The sequence below is a fragment of the Scophthalmus maximus genome, chromosome 16 (assembly GCF_022379125.1).
Source record: "Scophthalmus maximus strain ysfricsl-2021 chromosome 16, ASM2237912v1, whole genome shotgun sequence".
Classification (NCBI taxonomy): Eukaryota; Metazoa; Chordata; class Actinopteri; order Pleuronectiformes; family Scophthalmidae; genus Scophthalmus; species Scophthalmus maximus.
This window is the reverse complement of record NC_061530.1, coordinates 20,168,756-20,184,527: the sequence shown is the minus strand read 5'-3', so window position 1 is coordinate 20,184,527 and position 15,772 is coordinate 20,168,756.

Sequence of the window (15,772 nt, the reverse complement as noted above, 5' to 3'; positions counted from 1 at the left end):
TGGAATCAACATTATGGAAATATATTCCAATTCAATCATGACATTCCAAAGTGGCTTAATATATATATATATATATATATATATATATATATATATATATATATATATATTAAAGTAATATATAAACTTGTGTTGAGTCTTTTATCAATGTGACGACCTCAAATTAGACTGCTGTCGCCAGAGATCTGCTCATTATTGAATAAATATACAAATACATATATACATATATGTATAATATAAATAGATTTCTGCAGTAGTGTGAAAGTAAAAGATCTATTTTTTTTTTACGTAATCAAATCCTCACCGAAGCTCATGGCCGGGTGACAAAAGGTCACTGGATGTGACCCACTTCCCTCTGCTCTATTTTCAGATTTGTCTCCCATTGATATTATGCAACTCCTCTGACTACAGGCTGGAGGTAAGGTTTTCCTAATGGAGGTGACATTATGAATGTTTTCATTTTTCTTTTCTTGTCATCGCACGTGGCCCCGCTTGCCGCCGTGGGTCACAGAAGTTGTCGTGCACCATCGTGACAGTTTGAACGCACATATCGTCGCATGAGAAAGTCGGATTAAAAAAAGGTCAATTGTTATTTCCTCCCCAATCTCCTTCTTCCTTCTCTTTTCACTTCTTCACGGCTTTGGAAAATTCTCTGGAGTTTATTTGTAGATTGAAACGGCGGAGGAGAATGGCTTGTAAGTGTTTCCAGCCATTTGGGTTTTTCCACCGGTTCCGCTCCACAGGTTTCGGTCTCGTCAGCACCTTAAGGACATATATATACCTTCTTTGGTCGCAGATATGTTTTGTGTTCATTCCTCTCATGCAGACCTTTCATTATCACATTGTGAAATTGCAAATAACGTCCGCTATAACTAAGTGTTTCCTCTCTCCGATGGCCACAGTGATGACAAAATGGAAGGAACCGGGATAAGAAACAGATAATGGTGATTTGTTTCTGGAGAATGAGCAGTGCAGGATCAAAGGCAGGTTTAAGAGCTGGTCAGGAGGAGACGATCTGACAAGAAGCACAGTAAGATGAGAGCTGTTGTGGGAACTCGGAGAATTAGGGCCGCTGGATAACAAGCGAGAGAAACTCTGTGAACTCAGGATACTTGAGAGTCCCAGTCGAGTTGCAACAAAAAATAATACATCTTCACATTCTGAAACCGCCGAAGTGGGTGTTGAGTCATCCGACCGAGGAGAGGACGAAGGAAATGTCAAGAAAACTGTGCCTGTGTGAATACACGTCTCTCGAGGGGACGGCCATAAAGAGCTCTGCTGAAAGGCCTCAAGATTTATGTGACTTGGACAAGTGATCGGCAGCGAGACGCTCAGCTGCAGGAGAGAGGAGAACCAGAGGGGGAAACCGCCGCGGCGCTGTCGCAGATTCCCTCGCCAGACTGCGGTGGTCTGGAAAGAGTGGACGGGGTCAAACCCCGACCTGCCACCAGAGAGGGTCACGGTGGGAAGAAGCAGGGCGGCCGCCCAGAACAGTGAACCACAGTAAAGACGAGCTGTTTTACAGTCGCTTCCCCTTCATGTCATACTTGAACTCTTGCTTCTTGGCAGTTTCCCTTTTTTTTCTCATTTCATTTCCTTCCCTTACTGTTTTAAAGCCGCAGTCTGCTGCACCGGCATGTGTGCTGAGGACCTGCGTGGATTCTGGAGCTGAATACGCGCGGGACTGTCGAGTGTGGTTTTCTCTAATGCTTCGTTCATTGTAAATAAATCCATTGGTTTGTCTTTAGAGCAGCTTGGCTCCGGGGACGTCGGCCTCTCAGTTGTGTCGAAAACTGTAATGGCCTTGAAGCAGTGTTGTAGTCGAATCACCAACTCGCGAGTCGAGTCTCGAGTCTCGAGTCCGAGTCTCCAAAGACAAGCTTGAGTCCGAGTCGAGTCTCCAGTCCCCAGTGTTCAAGTCCGAGTCCGAGTCGAGTCACAAATAAAAGAGAGTCGGGGTGCGCTGAATCTGCAGCTGGAAGAGAACACACACGCCCTGCAACAAACTGTCACAGACTAGTGACAGACCTGTTAAACATATAAGTGGTCAGGGACTTCATCCACCTTCGAGTCCTCTTGCATTCATCCCCGAGTCCGAGTCCAGGACTCGAGTCCTACATCCCTGCCTTGAAGTTTTGTACACACATTGACTTTTTAATGATATTTCCTCTAGATGCACCGGCAGGCCAATACTCTTCCGTGAACAATGTCAACAAGTTCTTAATGGATCTGTACAATCCTTCATATCTTCCCAGATATAGTTCCTCATTACAATTCACCTGGCAATGACGGATGCGGACTCTTGAGGATGATCCCAAATACGTCCAGACGCCCTGACTTCTTTATCTAACTCAAATCAACGTTACGCCTGCTAAACATCCGCATGCTGGCGTGGTCGTGGTGAGCGTGATGTTCGCATTGAGCCCAAAAGCACCGCTCTGCCACAGCATGGCCGTCACCAACCCTTTTCCTAAACAGTCGAGGAGTTAATCGTGTGACTTTAAGTGCAGTCGGAGTCGATATGTTTTGTGCAGCAGCTGGAAAGTCATTTAAAAAAATGAATAACAGTTGAGTCCAGACTTCTTCTTTTTTCCCCCCGTAAGGAGTCACTGTAGTGTAGTCACATGTCAACATGTCCACTTGATCATGGAGCGGCCCCGAGGCATGGCCCGGATGGGGCTTCATTCTCAACGCCGCTGGTTCCTCCAGCTGGGCCTACAACCTCGACGCATCACACACTCCGCCCCACCTGTGACAATAAACAGCTTTATTACCTCCTCCCGTCCACTGACGCCATTTAATGCTTTCACTGGGGGATCATCCCGAGGACAGATCGCTTCACTCCCCCATGCGTTCACAGTAAACCCCTCCTGAAGCAGACCTGGGCCCGAGTGTCGGACAGTTTCAGTGATATGTAATCAAACTGCAACTCTTCCACAATGTTGTTTGCTCAGTTTTTTTTGATCTGTTTGACCCACTGAGTCAGTATTTTACTGACAGATGTAACCCGAGGGAAGCTAGGCTGCTAGATGAAGTAATGCATCTTTAGATTACTGCAGAGATTGATGGATTTCTTTAGGCTAACGGGGAAGTTAGCATTACCCTCGTTTCCCCGAGTCAGTTGGATTTTTACTGTTGGATTCCGTCAAATATCCTTGACAAACAAAAGTTTATGATACTGAAATCTTTTTTTGTTCAGGAAGATATTCGCCATAGATTTTTACCACAGAGGAGTAAAAGGAGCTATCGCTAGGCGAACACCACGGATGTATAACTTCAACGTCACCACCACTGATCTGTCATTCTGACCTGTTCCACAGCATTTCACCTTGGAAAGATGCTTTACGGACGGAATCAAGAGTAAAAGCAGATTTCGTGTTTGGCACGATGACATTTCATGTCCGCGACAACCTGTTAAAGACACGTAGAAGCGTGTATTTCACTAATATATTTCACATCGTAAAGTAAAACGTGAAAAATGTCTTGAGCTTGTGTTTATTCACAGACCAAAGGAAACCACTTTGGGAACTTATGTCGAGGTTTAAGGGGTAAAAAATCCTCCTATTCTCCATTACAATGATGCTAACTGCCAATCTGATTGTGTGATATCTTCTTAAATGATCAATTCATAACACTTTAAGTGGATAAATACAAGGCGGAGCATCAAGTAATCTTTTTACAATGCAGTACCTTTGCCAAACTTCTTCCAGATTATTTGGATCTGCACCAAATCGTACTGATTTATAAATATTTTACATTGCGATCCATAAATTATTTCCAGAGAAACTGCATCAGACCCGTAAACGGGTTCTTCACTGGCCCAGGCCATAACCTGCCACCAAGTTTATTGCAAAATTGTTGAGTACTTTTTGAATAATCCTTCTGAAAAATCAAATGAGCAAACCAACGAACAGACGTAGGTGAAACAGAACCTGCTTGGTGGAGGTCAACCCGACATACGACCCACGTTCTCCCCCTCAGCGTCAGGCGCTTGACAGATCGTTTTTCGTGACCTCAGGTGGTTTGAAAGAGGAGTTAAAGAAATCAGGGCTCGAGTTCCCTCCTCAGACGGTTTAACATCCTTTCACACCGTGACGCACATGTGACCTCGAAGACTCCGGAGGTGCGAGCGACCCCGACAAGAGGTCAAAAGCCCGACTCTCCCCGCTCGTCAGTCAGAACCGAGGAAACCGTCTTCGAGAACCTCGAACGACTTCGGAAAGCATCTTAGAAAATGTCCGTGTCTTTTGGACAAACCTGTTAACCTGCAGATTCCCACTGTCGCACCATCTTCACGAGGACGCATGGCCGGTCGTCCATACGTACGCACTCGGCTGCCGCCGCTCGTGAACAGTAGCTCGTACCTGCATCTCCATCTCAGGTTCATTGAGAAGTGAATGAATGGTCAGACGGATTAATTGCTCTCAGATGTGTGAATGGTTCCAGGCCTGGTGAGAAACTTGTCCCGGTTCTCTCCCTCTCTGCTCTTTTACAACCTCTGGCTTATTTGTGCATTTATATATCTGTGTGTGTGTGTGTGTGTGTGTTTTTCAGCGACCATTTCCTGCACAGTCCTCATAACTCCATAACTCCTTCAAGTCACACAGACTCATTAAATTGATTGATTGGCTGCTCAGGGCTCTTTTCCTTTTTCCATCAGTTTATTTACCTGTTTTTGGAGCGACTGTACGGTAACATGAACCCCGCTCTTTTTTTCCATTGAAGAACTGTATGTACGACATACATCACTGTGCAGCGTAGTCGGAAGTTAAACGCTCTGCTTTGCCCACCGGCTCTTTTCCGCCGCAGTGGACAAGACGACTCTGTAGGTTGAGGAGTGTTAAAGAGCCACACACATGGTTTTCCTAAGCTGTAAATTTTATGGATAATTTCTGATGTGGTTACAGATTTATACCCCCCCCCCCCCCCGAACTAACAGCAGCTGCAGGTGATTACTCACTCAGCCGCCTGACTGTACCTCCACTGGTTCTCTCTCCGTGTCTCCTCGTCTTTCTTCCTGCCGTGATTCATTCAGCCGAGATGAGGGAGTGACAAACGTTCACCTACGGTGAGAAGAAGTTCAACAGTAGAGCTGTTGGAATTATTGCAGAGTAGATTCAAATCTATTTTACGGTCAAATGACCTTATACCCGAGTTCTCCCGTTGAGAAAAAATTTGAACAGATTCATACGGCTCTTGTTAAATTAAGAGTCGCACGTCTCCAAAATGTCATAACTCCTGCCTTAAAGAATTTGACATAGCTTTGTTTTCTGTATGAATACAGTTTCTGGTCATAGAAGTAAAGTCACCTCTCCATGTATGTTCACAGACAGGTGTGTGTAGGCAAAAAGTGCTGAGATGAAAATTTAGAACAAAGAAAACGAACGTTTGTTTTCAATGTGTGGGAGCAGATTTTTTTGTTACATTGTTCCAATTTAATCCAATTTTGGTTCATAACTCTGTGACAAATTAATATGGAAACGTTGAAAATGACCGTAACAGGAAACGTTGAGTTACTTTCTCATATTTACTTGAGATAGAATCTGGAGGGAAAACCTCAGCGAAGCAAACAAACTACGAAGTGTGAATCTTTTACCTGAAGTGAACAAAGACCACATGTAACTCGAAAAAATCAATTTCTGAACAAGTTGCGGTGTGAAAGCTGCTGCTGAAAGACGCTGAACTGGACCGCTGGCCTGAATATGGACGAAGAAGCTGAAGGAATATGAAGAGTAGGGAAAGTGGGAAATGGGTAGTTGATGAATTACTAGTACGATCGCGGAAAACGTTGAATATTTCGGAAAGTATGAAAAAGTACAAGCCGGAAGTTCCTAATTGAGCCGAACGTTTTTTTAATGTTTGAATGAAGTCGCTATAGGTTGACAAATGTGGAAGGAGAAGAACGTGTTAAATAGGAAAATCAATGTTTGGTGGAAATCAGTGCTAACGCTAGCAAGTTGGGCTAATTAGCTTCACTTTTCAGAGTAGAAAAACAAAGTTTACAGCCGAGTCCTGAACGTTGTAAAAGGTCGTAGAGCTTGAACTGTTGAAGGCTGATAGCTAATGCTAACTGGACCTATTGATCAAGGCCTTTGTGTACAAGTGTAATACAAAGTTTGATGTGAACACCTCCCGACAGAGGAGGCGCCGGTCGACAGACCCGTGTCACCTCCGTCCCACCGGTCGGCGCTCGCAGGTCGATAAATCAGCCGGGACAGGACCTTGGCAGTCCCTGGCGCTAGGTGCACTCAGTACACTCTCCCAGGCTGCACTGGGGTGAGGTCCCACCATGTGCTCATGCCCATAACTCAACTGCAGCCAAACCAACTCATTAGTGAAACAATCCTCACCACGCACTTGTGTGTGTGTGTGTGTGTGTGTGTGTGATTTGTCATCACAAGCTCAGAATGCATTATATTGTTACAATATCTCTTGTATTCCAACTACCTGTAACATTTTCCGATTTGCTAATATTTTCCATGATATTTTCCCACATTTGCTCGATCACTCCAAACACATTATCCGCACATTATCCAGTCCTTTGCTTGCGCAATATTTATTCATGTTGCACACTGTTCCAAATGAGCGCCCCGGATTTAATGTGCTTATTAACCTTTATAAAAACAGACATGTTTATGAATGTGTGTGTGAGTGTGTATGAAACACCTCAGAACTGACCGTGAGGACTTTTATGAGGAATGTTAGCGGTTCTGCGAGCGATATTGCAAACTCACTTCGGTGATCCTTTACTACACACTTTGCCTTTCTGTCAGACACACTGACGATGCGACTTGAACGCCGCGCAACAAAGTGCTCGTTAGCATCAGCAGGCCCATGTGGTCCCGTGAGCGAAGCCATTAACGGATTGTCGACCTGTGCAGCTTTATACCCTGACTGTTTGAGTCAACTGTTCATTGATGCGTGCTGGGATATATAGGTGTTGGCCCCCCGAGGCCGTAGAGTTGATGAGAAAAATAATACATTTATTCTGCACAAACCTCTATAACGTTTATTTGCTAGCTCCTGGGCTAACTGCTACGACGCTAATGTCGGGACTCAAACCCGCGGCCTTGGGAAAGTGAGACGACGTGCTAACCACAAGGCCAAAACCCCTGAGTCATAGCATCATAAGCTAGCACGTCTCTTAAGGTGTCGGGGAGTGATGTTCACAAACTGCAAATACCTTTTCGGAGGGTTTTGATTTACGGAGCCAGGGTTGAGCCGAAAACACCGTTTTTTTTCCAGCACACTCAGAACCGACAGCTAGCGGTTACGAAACTTATAATGCTTTAGAATCGCTTACTGTCCCTTTAATGCTCCTATCCTGACTCTCCACAAACCATCAAACCAATGGTTAGACTTCCAACTCCTCGTTCCCACGAGGAGGCTCGTCGTCAGATGCCAGTGTCAGACTTTAAACGTGAAAATTTCAGTCCCTCCTCATTAATTTCTTTTGTTGCCTTTATGGGAGGTGAGGTGCAGAACAGTCGGGCCTCTAACTGTGAGAGAGTTCCAGTTCTTCTCTCGCTAATCGGCGGCTATAAAGGCAATGAGCAGAGGGAAATCGAGTCATACCGAACGTACAGTTCACTGTTCCTGTCTTGTCCGCGTGAAGAAGAATTTAATGCTCACGACTTTGAACCAACGACCAAATGGTAAACCTTACCCACGAGAACAAAGCGAAGCAGCGCCGCGGGACAGTCTGTGTTCATCTCATTACAAAGAGCTTATTAGCTTGTGTTTCTTGTTAAGGCCACATACACATTATTGTGTGAAGTAATTCTCCGCAAGGGTGCGTTTTATTTGAATCCCGACCTTCTGTTGCAGCTTAGTAGCGACTGTTCAATGATTACAGAGCGTTCGGTGTGTAAATCGGCTCGGCCCTCCCTCTCTCGCGCTCACACGTTCAGGGCTGGACTCAATTATTTGGCCCAGTTGGGTTGATTTTGATTGTTGAACAAGCAAATGAGACATGACGTGGAAAAACATATATTCCTTCTTTCTTTTTTTACGAACCCCAAAACTCCTTGAGGTGTTAGTGGTGCCGGCCCATTCGATTCCCATGTGTTCTCCGGGGTTGGGGATAAGGGTTATTGATACCTTCTCTTTCTTTTCACCCCACCACCTTAGTCATTGTTGTTGGCAGAAGCAGAGCTGAACAGCAAAATACCTGGTTGATGCCGTCATCGCACAAATGAAAGCACACAACAGAATAATGAAATGATTTCTGCGAAAAGTTTATTTTGTTGTTGCAAAAGGCCGAGGTTCGAAGAAGAGTCTCGTCTGGTGCCTGATGCTACCTGCCTTCAATGCCAAGCTTGTTGTCGAAGGATTCGGCTGAATTACCGTAAAGATGTTCAAGAAAGCAGAAGCAGAATATAATTCTTAACTTCTATATCCTGTGAGTCCGATCAAGTGAAGTTAAAGACGCTGCGTAGACGAGGCCTGGTTGTGGACAGTGGCTTTATTAGAAGCCACTGTCCACAACCAGGCCTCGTCTACGCAGCGTCTTTAACTTCACTTGATCGGACTCACAGGATCGAGGCTCTGAACCTGGACTCGATCTGACCCAGTGATGGTACGATCCCAGACCCAGCCGGGGTACTGCACAGCTCTGTTCGCTCCTCTGTTTGGGGCCAGGGCTTCTTGGCAAGTGTTGCTGGGAAGCTCGTAACGCGATGGCAACGTGCCAGCGTCCATGAGCGAGCTGACACGGAGAAAAGTAGAGCAGTGAGTGAGTGAAAGCTTTCTTTTTCTTTCACTGTCCCTGCTCCTGGCTCCGTCTCAGTGAATGGAACAGATAGATCGTGAATGATTTTTTAAACGATTGATTTTCTCTCATTAATGACTCAGGATCATCTTTGTCTCGCCCTCCTACGCTCCATTCCTCTCTTCACGTGTCAGTGTGTCCCAGAAGTGGAGATGCCGGTGAGGAGACTCCTCTTTCAGCCCGGGTTTCGGTCCAGGCAGAGCAAAACCTGTGGTTTCTCTATTTGCATGAATGTGGAGCTGCTCCACATTCTGGTGGGTAAAAATAATGAGAGGCTGACCGGGACAGAGTGTGCGGTGAGGATGCCGAGGTGAGGAAGGGAAGGAGGGGAAGGAGACGGGGAGCGTGGAAAAGGGAGTGGCAGAACGAAAAGGACACAGGGTGATCGACGGGCCACACACTCGTGAAGGACAGATGGTCCCGGGCGGAGCTACAGGTGTCATTCTCTTTCTTCCCACAGGATTACGACAATGAATCGACACTGTGGATCCTTACCCAGATTTAAGGGATTCTTTCTCGACCCTTGTTCAATCTTTCCACCAAGTTTTCGAGGAAAAATCAGTTGATGAACAGACAAACAAAAACAGCCAATCCCAGCGGACATTGGGGCAAGAGGCGGGGTTTCACCCTGGACATACAGAGACAAACAACCATTCACACCTCTCCGGTTAACTGAACCCCATTCTGCATGTGTTTGGACGGTGGGAGGAGGCCGGAGAACCCGGAGAACCCGGAGAGAACCCACGCAGACACGGGGAGAACATGACCTCGACAACAGACCAAGAGACGGTGACGTTCCTCCTGTTCGTGACCGGAGCTCTTTTAATCACATTGTCTGGTTGGATCCTCCTCTTTTGCAATAGTTCTATTCAGCGGAGCGATCGGGCCAAAAGATCATACGACGATCTTTTGGGAAAGATCCAAAAAAGAAAGATCACATTTTTCTCACCATCTATGAGCCAAACCAAAAATAAAAAACAAAACAAGTGAGCATCTTATTCCAGAAAAAGACAAATGAAACCAAAAAATAACAGCTACAGACTTTTACTTGGACCAGCAGAAGTAGAGTTCACTTTCACTTTCACCAAATGTCTCCACAGATTTGCTGACGCCCAATATTCACAGAACGGTCACAAGCAATAAATCACTTCTAATTTCCTCCATTTTTCTTTTTGTTATTCTTTCTTGACATTCAGTTTTACTTAAAAACCCTTCTCCCTATTCCACACATCCGTGAACCATCCGAAAGATTATTCCCCCCAAGCTGTTGTTTTAAAGATAGAATTGTTGTATAATGTTGCTTTAATCGATCAACCGCAGTAACAGACGGAAAAAAAATTAACTGGTGATGAATCTGCAGCCTCAGACTCAGCAGCTGCTGAGATTTGTAGCAGGTTTTTTTTGCCTCATGTTCTGTTTTGGAACAAAACCTTTCTTCCCACTGACATTTGAAGACGCTCTGGCTCTGCCCCGCCTCCTGCCCACTTGTCATAGATAAAAAAAAAATGCACAAATTAAAGATGGGAGGGTCGTTGACCGTTTCCGATGCCAATAAAGTTTAATAAAGAGACCAATAAAACCAAAATGATGAATTACTGCAGCGGTGACCGGACGAGTGGTCGAACCTCATCCCGCCGTCCCGCTCCTTCAGGCTCCTCGTGGTGTATGAATGCATCCCGCCCCCTCGCCGTGCCACGAGCGAACAGCCCCGCTCCCCCGTGGAGGGAGGCTGGATGCAGCATAGTTTCCACTCACTCCTTCACTTACACTTACACAAATAATTAAAGGGCATGTTTTTTAAGGGGCTCTGGAGCGAACCCCGCCGTCTGATCCCAGCTGGGCTCTAATCAGAGGGACCACCGAGTCCAGCCGCTCGCCGCTAAAGGAACAAACAGAGCCGACTGCTGCGATGGAGGCCACCAGTTTGCAGCGGAACCTTTCCGAGGCGAAGGGCAATAAACTCCAAGATATCACGAGCAGCAAAACTCAAGATCTTCTCCATTTACTTCAGTTTGGAAACTGTCGCCTGTTTACAAACTGCTGTTGTGACTCTGCTGTGTAACGTGCCGATGGGACGGCGGCGGCGGCGGGCGGGACGATTCGTCTGCAGAGCATCATGGCCCAGTTTAACAAACCAATTATGCTGCAGATCACTGACTCCCTCACAAATACCTGCACCCATTGGGAACACATTAGGAAGCAATGTGTTCATTCTTTCCGAAGAGGGGTGATGCACTCGTCTGGTATTGGCGCTCGTGTTTGCTGGGCGTCCTCGGCCAAACCCTTCTTATTATTTCTTTTCGAGCTCTGCTACTAGTTAGCATACATCTGTAGCTCCGGTGGACACGAGCTGCACCTCAAAGGCCACAGACAAATGGTGAGGAATGAAATACAGCAGCCACTTACAGGAACACACACACACGCAGGCCCAGGAATCCAGACGTACGTGGTGCAGCGGCCCGGCCGGCGTTGTTGCGTGTCTGGTTTCCTCCGCTTTTATAAACTTGTGCGAGGGAGCCAAGGCGCGTTGCCGCCATGTGTTCTCCTCCCTCCGTGCCACACGTTGACGAGTGAAGATGTCAGCAGGCTGCGAGTCTGAGTCACAGAAAACCTTTCATCCGGCTCTCCCGCGGCCCCCGGCCGGCCGCCTCTGTTCACACGCGCCCGGCTCGCTAATTCAATTTGATTCTCCGCTTCAACACGTGCGGGGTAAGGCCGGCTTCTTCCCCCACAAATATGATTCCGTCTCCCCCCTCAGACTGTCTTGTTCTGTCGGACAGTTTTCAATTTAGGTTTTTGTTTTCACGTCTCTCAAACACCGGACTCGCCGACCGGTCGAGCGTGTTGGGTCTGATCTGCCGTCTGAGCCCCGTGAGGATCCTTACATAAGTGGATCTCCGCCGCCGTGCAGACGGACGACTCGCAGACGTCCTGATGTCACGTACCACGCTGCAAACGCGGCGTATGACCACACAACCAGGCAGCTCAGTGGGACACGCTGATCCAATCCAGATGCCTCCGCCCGCTATCTCACTCCCCGTCCGTCTCCCTCTCACGTACACTCACGCATACATACTCCCGCACACATCTGTAATCATCCACGTGTTATATATTTATATCTATTTTTCCATTTCCAGGCGTATTTATATCTCCCAGGTTTAATTTGCTATCATTCCCCAGGTCGGCTCAGATCCTGTATTTCCCTCTTTCTTAAAGCCGCGTGTTATCGAATCTCTTATCAGTCTTCTTTTTTTTTTTTTTGGCGTCTCAGTCGTGGAGCGTGAGATTTTCCGAGCACGAAATATTGAAACAGCCTGATTTTGTCCACCTGCGCCATTGTGCATTTTCAAATTACACCTCGGGACTCGCAGCCGCTCTGTCCATGGATATCGGTGCGTTATGTACTTTCATCTTTTTTTCTCTAAATGTTGGCCCATCGTATGAACAACTGCTCAGCCAGTATTTTTTGTTCTGCCTTCTTGGCCTGTGAGTTGTGCAGCCGTGGAAAGTGTTTAAAAGATCCTGCTGGGAGCTAGTTAGACATAGACACTAATTACACGGCAGACGACATGTTGAAAGCCCTTAGAGCGCGCGCACACACACACACACACACACTCACACACACACACACACTCACACACACACACACACACACACACACACACACACACACACACGGCTGAGGGCCGTGACATAAGGAGCCCACAGTGCGGTGGAGCCAAACTCTGCCTCGGCTCGGCGTGTTCGCCGTCTCATCCGATTACGGCGGCGCTGTGAGAAATGTAAAGGCCCGAGGTCGCCGCCGACGTCGGGACTCAAAATAAGAGTCCTCGGTTGCATGCGATCCGCCCCGGCAGCTGGAGGACTCCATTGTGATTGGCAAGAGGATTGTTTTCCCCCTCCTTCTCTTTTTTTATTGTGACAAGGGGCTTATTTTAGTGCACAGAACGTCTCATGAAAGAAAATTAGCTGCTAACTTGATCAGGTTTCTTTTTAAACAAATTGAATTTGTGGGATAAATTGAAAAAGTACAAGCAGAACCGGGGGGAATGTCGGGCGAGGACTTCACTTCGCTGGCTCAGAGAGACTCTGTTCATCCTCGGCGATTACGCAACCAGTTCCCAAACGGGCTGCAAAGGGGGAACTTTGCTCTTTGACGGACGCGTCTCCCTGCTGGTCACCTGCGCTCGTCCTCGCCAGGTTGGACCACATGGGGCGCAGCGTCTGCAGGCCAGAGTCGGAGGAGAGGTGTTTTCACAGCTGTCCGCTGGTGTGCACACGCACGCACACACACGCACACACACACACACACACACGCACACGCACACACACACACACACACGCACACACGCGCACGCACGCACGCACGCACGCGCACACACACACGCACACACACACACACACTCTCTCTAAACTTCCTGCCAAACTTTCCCAGCATGCACAGCAGAGAGCGGAACTCCAGGGATGAAGCAGAGAACAGTAGATTACAAAAGCTCCAGCAGCAGATGCAGTCGAGTGCAGAACCAATGGATTCCCTTTCATATCGACGGGTTTCGACGTGCACACGTGACCACGTTCACCCCCACGGTGCAGCGTCGAGACCCTCTGTGAGCGGGAGACGGGCCACGTTCAGATGCCACATGAAACACTTGGTAATAATCATTTCTGTCCACATTGGCACAATGAGGCGGCTCAACCGGAGTCAGACAAAACAAGTGGTGTGTGTGTGTGTGTGTGTGTGTGTGTGTGTGTGTGTGTGTGTGTGTGTGTGTGTGTGTGTGTGTGTGTGTGATTCCCAGCGACGTCAACTGTTAACAGACGCTAGATAACTCCTTCAGTTACCGGGGTAATCGTGCATGAGTTCACCTTAACCGCGTCCGAAGGTAATAACTGCCCCTCCCCCACTCGCAGGAAGCAAACTAAACGTGACTGAGGCGAAGACCACGCACCAGATGTACCGCGCTGAAAAGTCGTCCAGAAAAGAAAGCCTTCTTCCGACCACTTGTACGTTGGCAGAGCGCCACCTACTGTACGGGAGGCAGAGTTACTCCCCGCTCATGTATACGGGGAGAACTGGCAGAACCTGGTTATTCACTTCTCCGGGGTCAGACCGCACGCCGGTTACTGCCGTGACTGTGAACGCACTGAGCGCCATTTTCATTCAGCTCGCGTCCCGGACAGTGACGTAATCAGAGTCGCCGTCGCTGTCACGCCGAGCGGCGTGAGAGTTGGATTCACCGGCCGCCAGCCGACGACAGGACGAGTGTGTTCGCGGTGCGAGGTGTCGGCGCTCCTGCGTTGAGCGGAGAAAGACACATTCCCGAGGAGCGGCCCGGGTTTAATTGCGGACGTTCGACTAGCGATCTGATTGAGAGCAGAGCGGCGACGCTGCATCTCCCGCCATGCGACCTGTGCTGGTCTCAGTTGTTACTTCACGCTCCGGACTGGAGTCATCTGGGGAACAGCCTTTGATGTCCCGACCCCTCAATTTCACGGCCGGTCACGGCCGGGTGGCCCAAGCCGCCCTGCGGGGAGAGTCTCTGTAAACACGGCCGATCACAACCACACGGTCTCGTCCCCGAGCACATCCCAGAATTTTGGAAATGCCCCTCTTCGATGTCAGTCGAGGACGAGATGAGGGATTAAAGTTGTGACATTTACAGCCTCTGCTCCCCGTCGCAAGCGACGGAATCGAGATGATTTAACCCGACGGAAAAGCTCTCTCTCTGTGTGTGTGTGTGTGTGTGTGTGTGTGTGTGTGTGTGTGTGTGTGTGTGTGTGTGTGTGTGTGTGTGTGTGTGTGTGTGTGTGTGTGTGTGGTATCCAGTGAGCGATGGAATTCGAGCCTGACTCGTAGGAATGTGGCTTCAATTACGTCCATCTGATCTGGTCCACAGAGCTGCATGAGTCAGGAGCGTTCGGCCTTTCCCGATATCCCGCTTCCTATTGTTTTGACATCAAATTCTTTCCAGCGTATTCACGTTGAATATGAATTTGCTAAACGAATAATAATTGTTTGTTTGTTTCGTTTTTTTTCACTGTTGGAACTTTTCCCACCAGACTCACTTTTTAACTTGGAATTGGAGTTGAAGAATCCACGTCCACGTTCGGTTCCTGCGATTTTGTGGAATTCACTCAAGCCGCAAACAAATACTGTCGTCACCAGAATCGACGTTGGGACGAGGAGTGGGATCCCTTTTTCTTCTTTACTAAAAATTCAACATCATTTATTTTAACAATGTTCACACGCGACGCTGGAACGAGTCTCCACATGCATCTCCCGAATCCCACTTCCTTCCTCCACCGCCTGCTCACCAAGACTGAAGGATGTCCCGTTTCGTTTGAAATAGTAAAAATAGAAAATCAATATGTGACGGTTAATGTTGAGATTGTGGCGGTGGATACCACCTGATGTGACCCTCTGACACGGATGTTGATGTCAGGTCTGAACAAGACATTCGACAAATCATCTGGGACTTGTTGTTTTTGTATGTGAACCTCTGAACCATGACAGGTAGACGTGCGCTGATCCGTCAGCACGTTACAGTAACGTAGGTTCTCTATGTTCCCTCATCTCTATGTTCCCTCATCTCTATGTTCCTTCATCTCTATGTTCCTTCATCTCTATGTTCCCTCATCTCTATGTTCCCTCATCTCTATGTTCCCTCATCTCTATGTTCCTTCATCTCTATGTTCCCTCATCTCTATGTTCCCTCATCTCTATGTTCCTTCATCTCTATGTTCCTTCATCTCTATGTTCCTTCATCTCTATGTTCCCTCATCTCTATGTTCCCTCATCTCTGTTCCCTCATCTCTATGTTCCCTCACCTCTATGTTCCCTCATCTCTATGTTCCCTCACCTCTATGTTCCCTCATCTCTATGTTCCCTCATCTCTGTTCCCTCATCTCTATGTTCCCTCATCTCTATGTTCCCTCACCTCTATGTTCCTTCATCCCTATGTTCCTTCATCCCTGTGTCCCCTCATCTCTATGTTCCCTCAT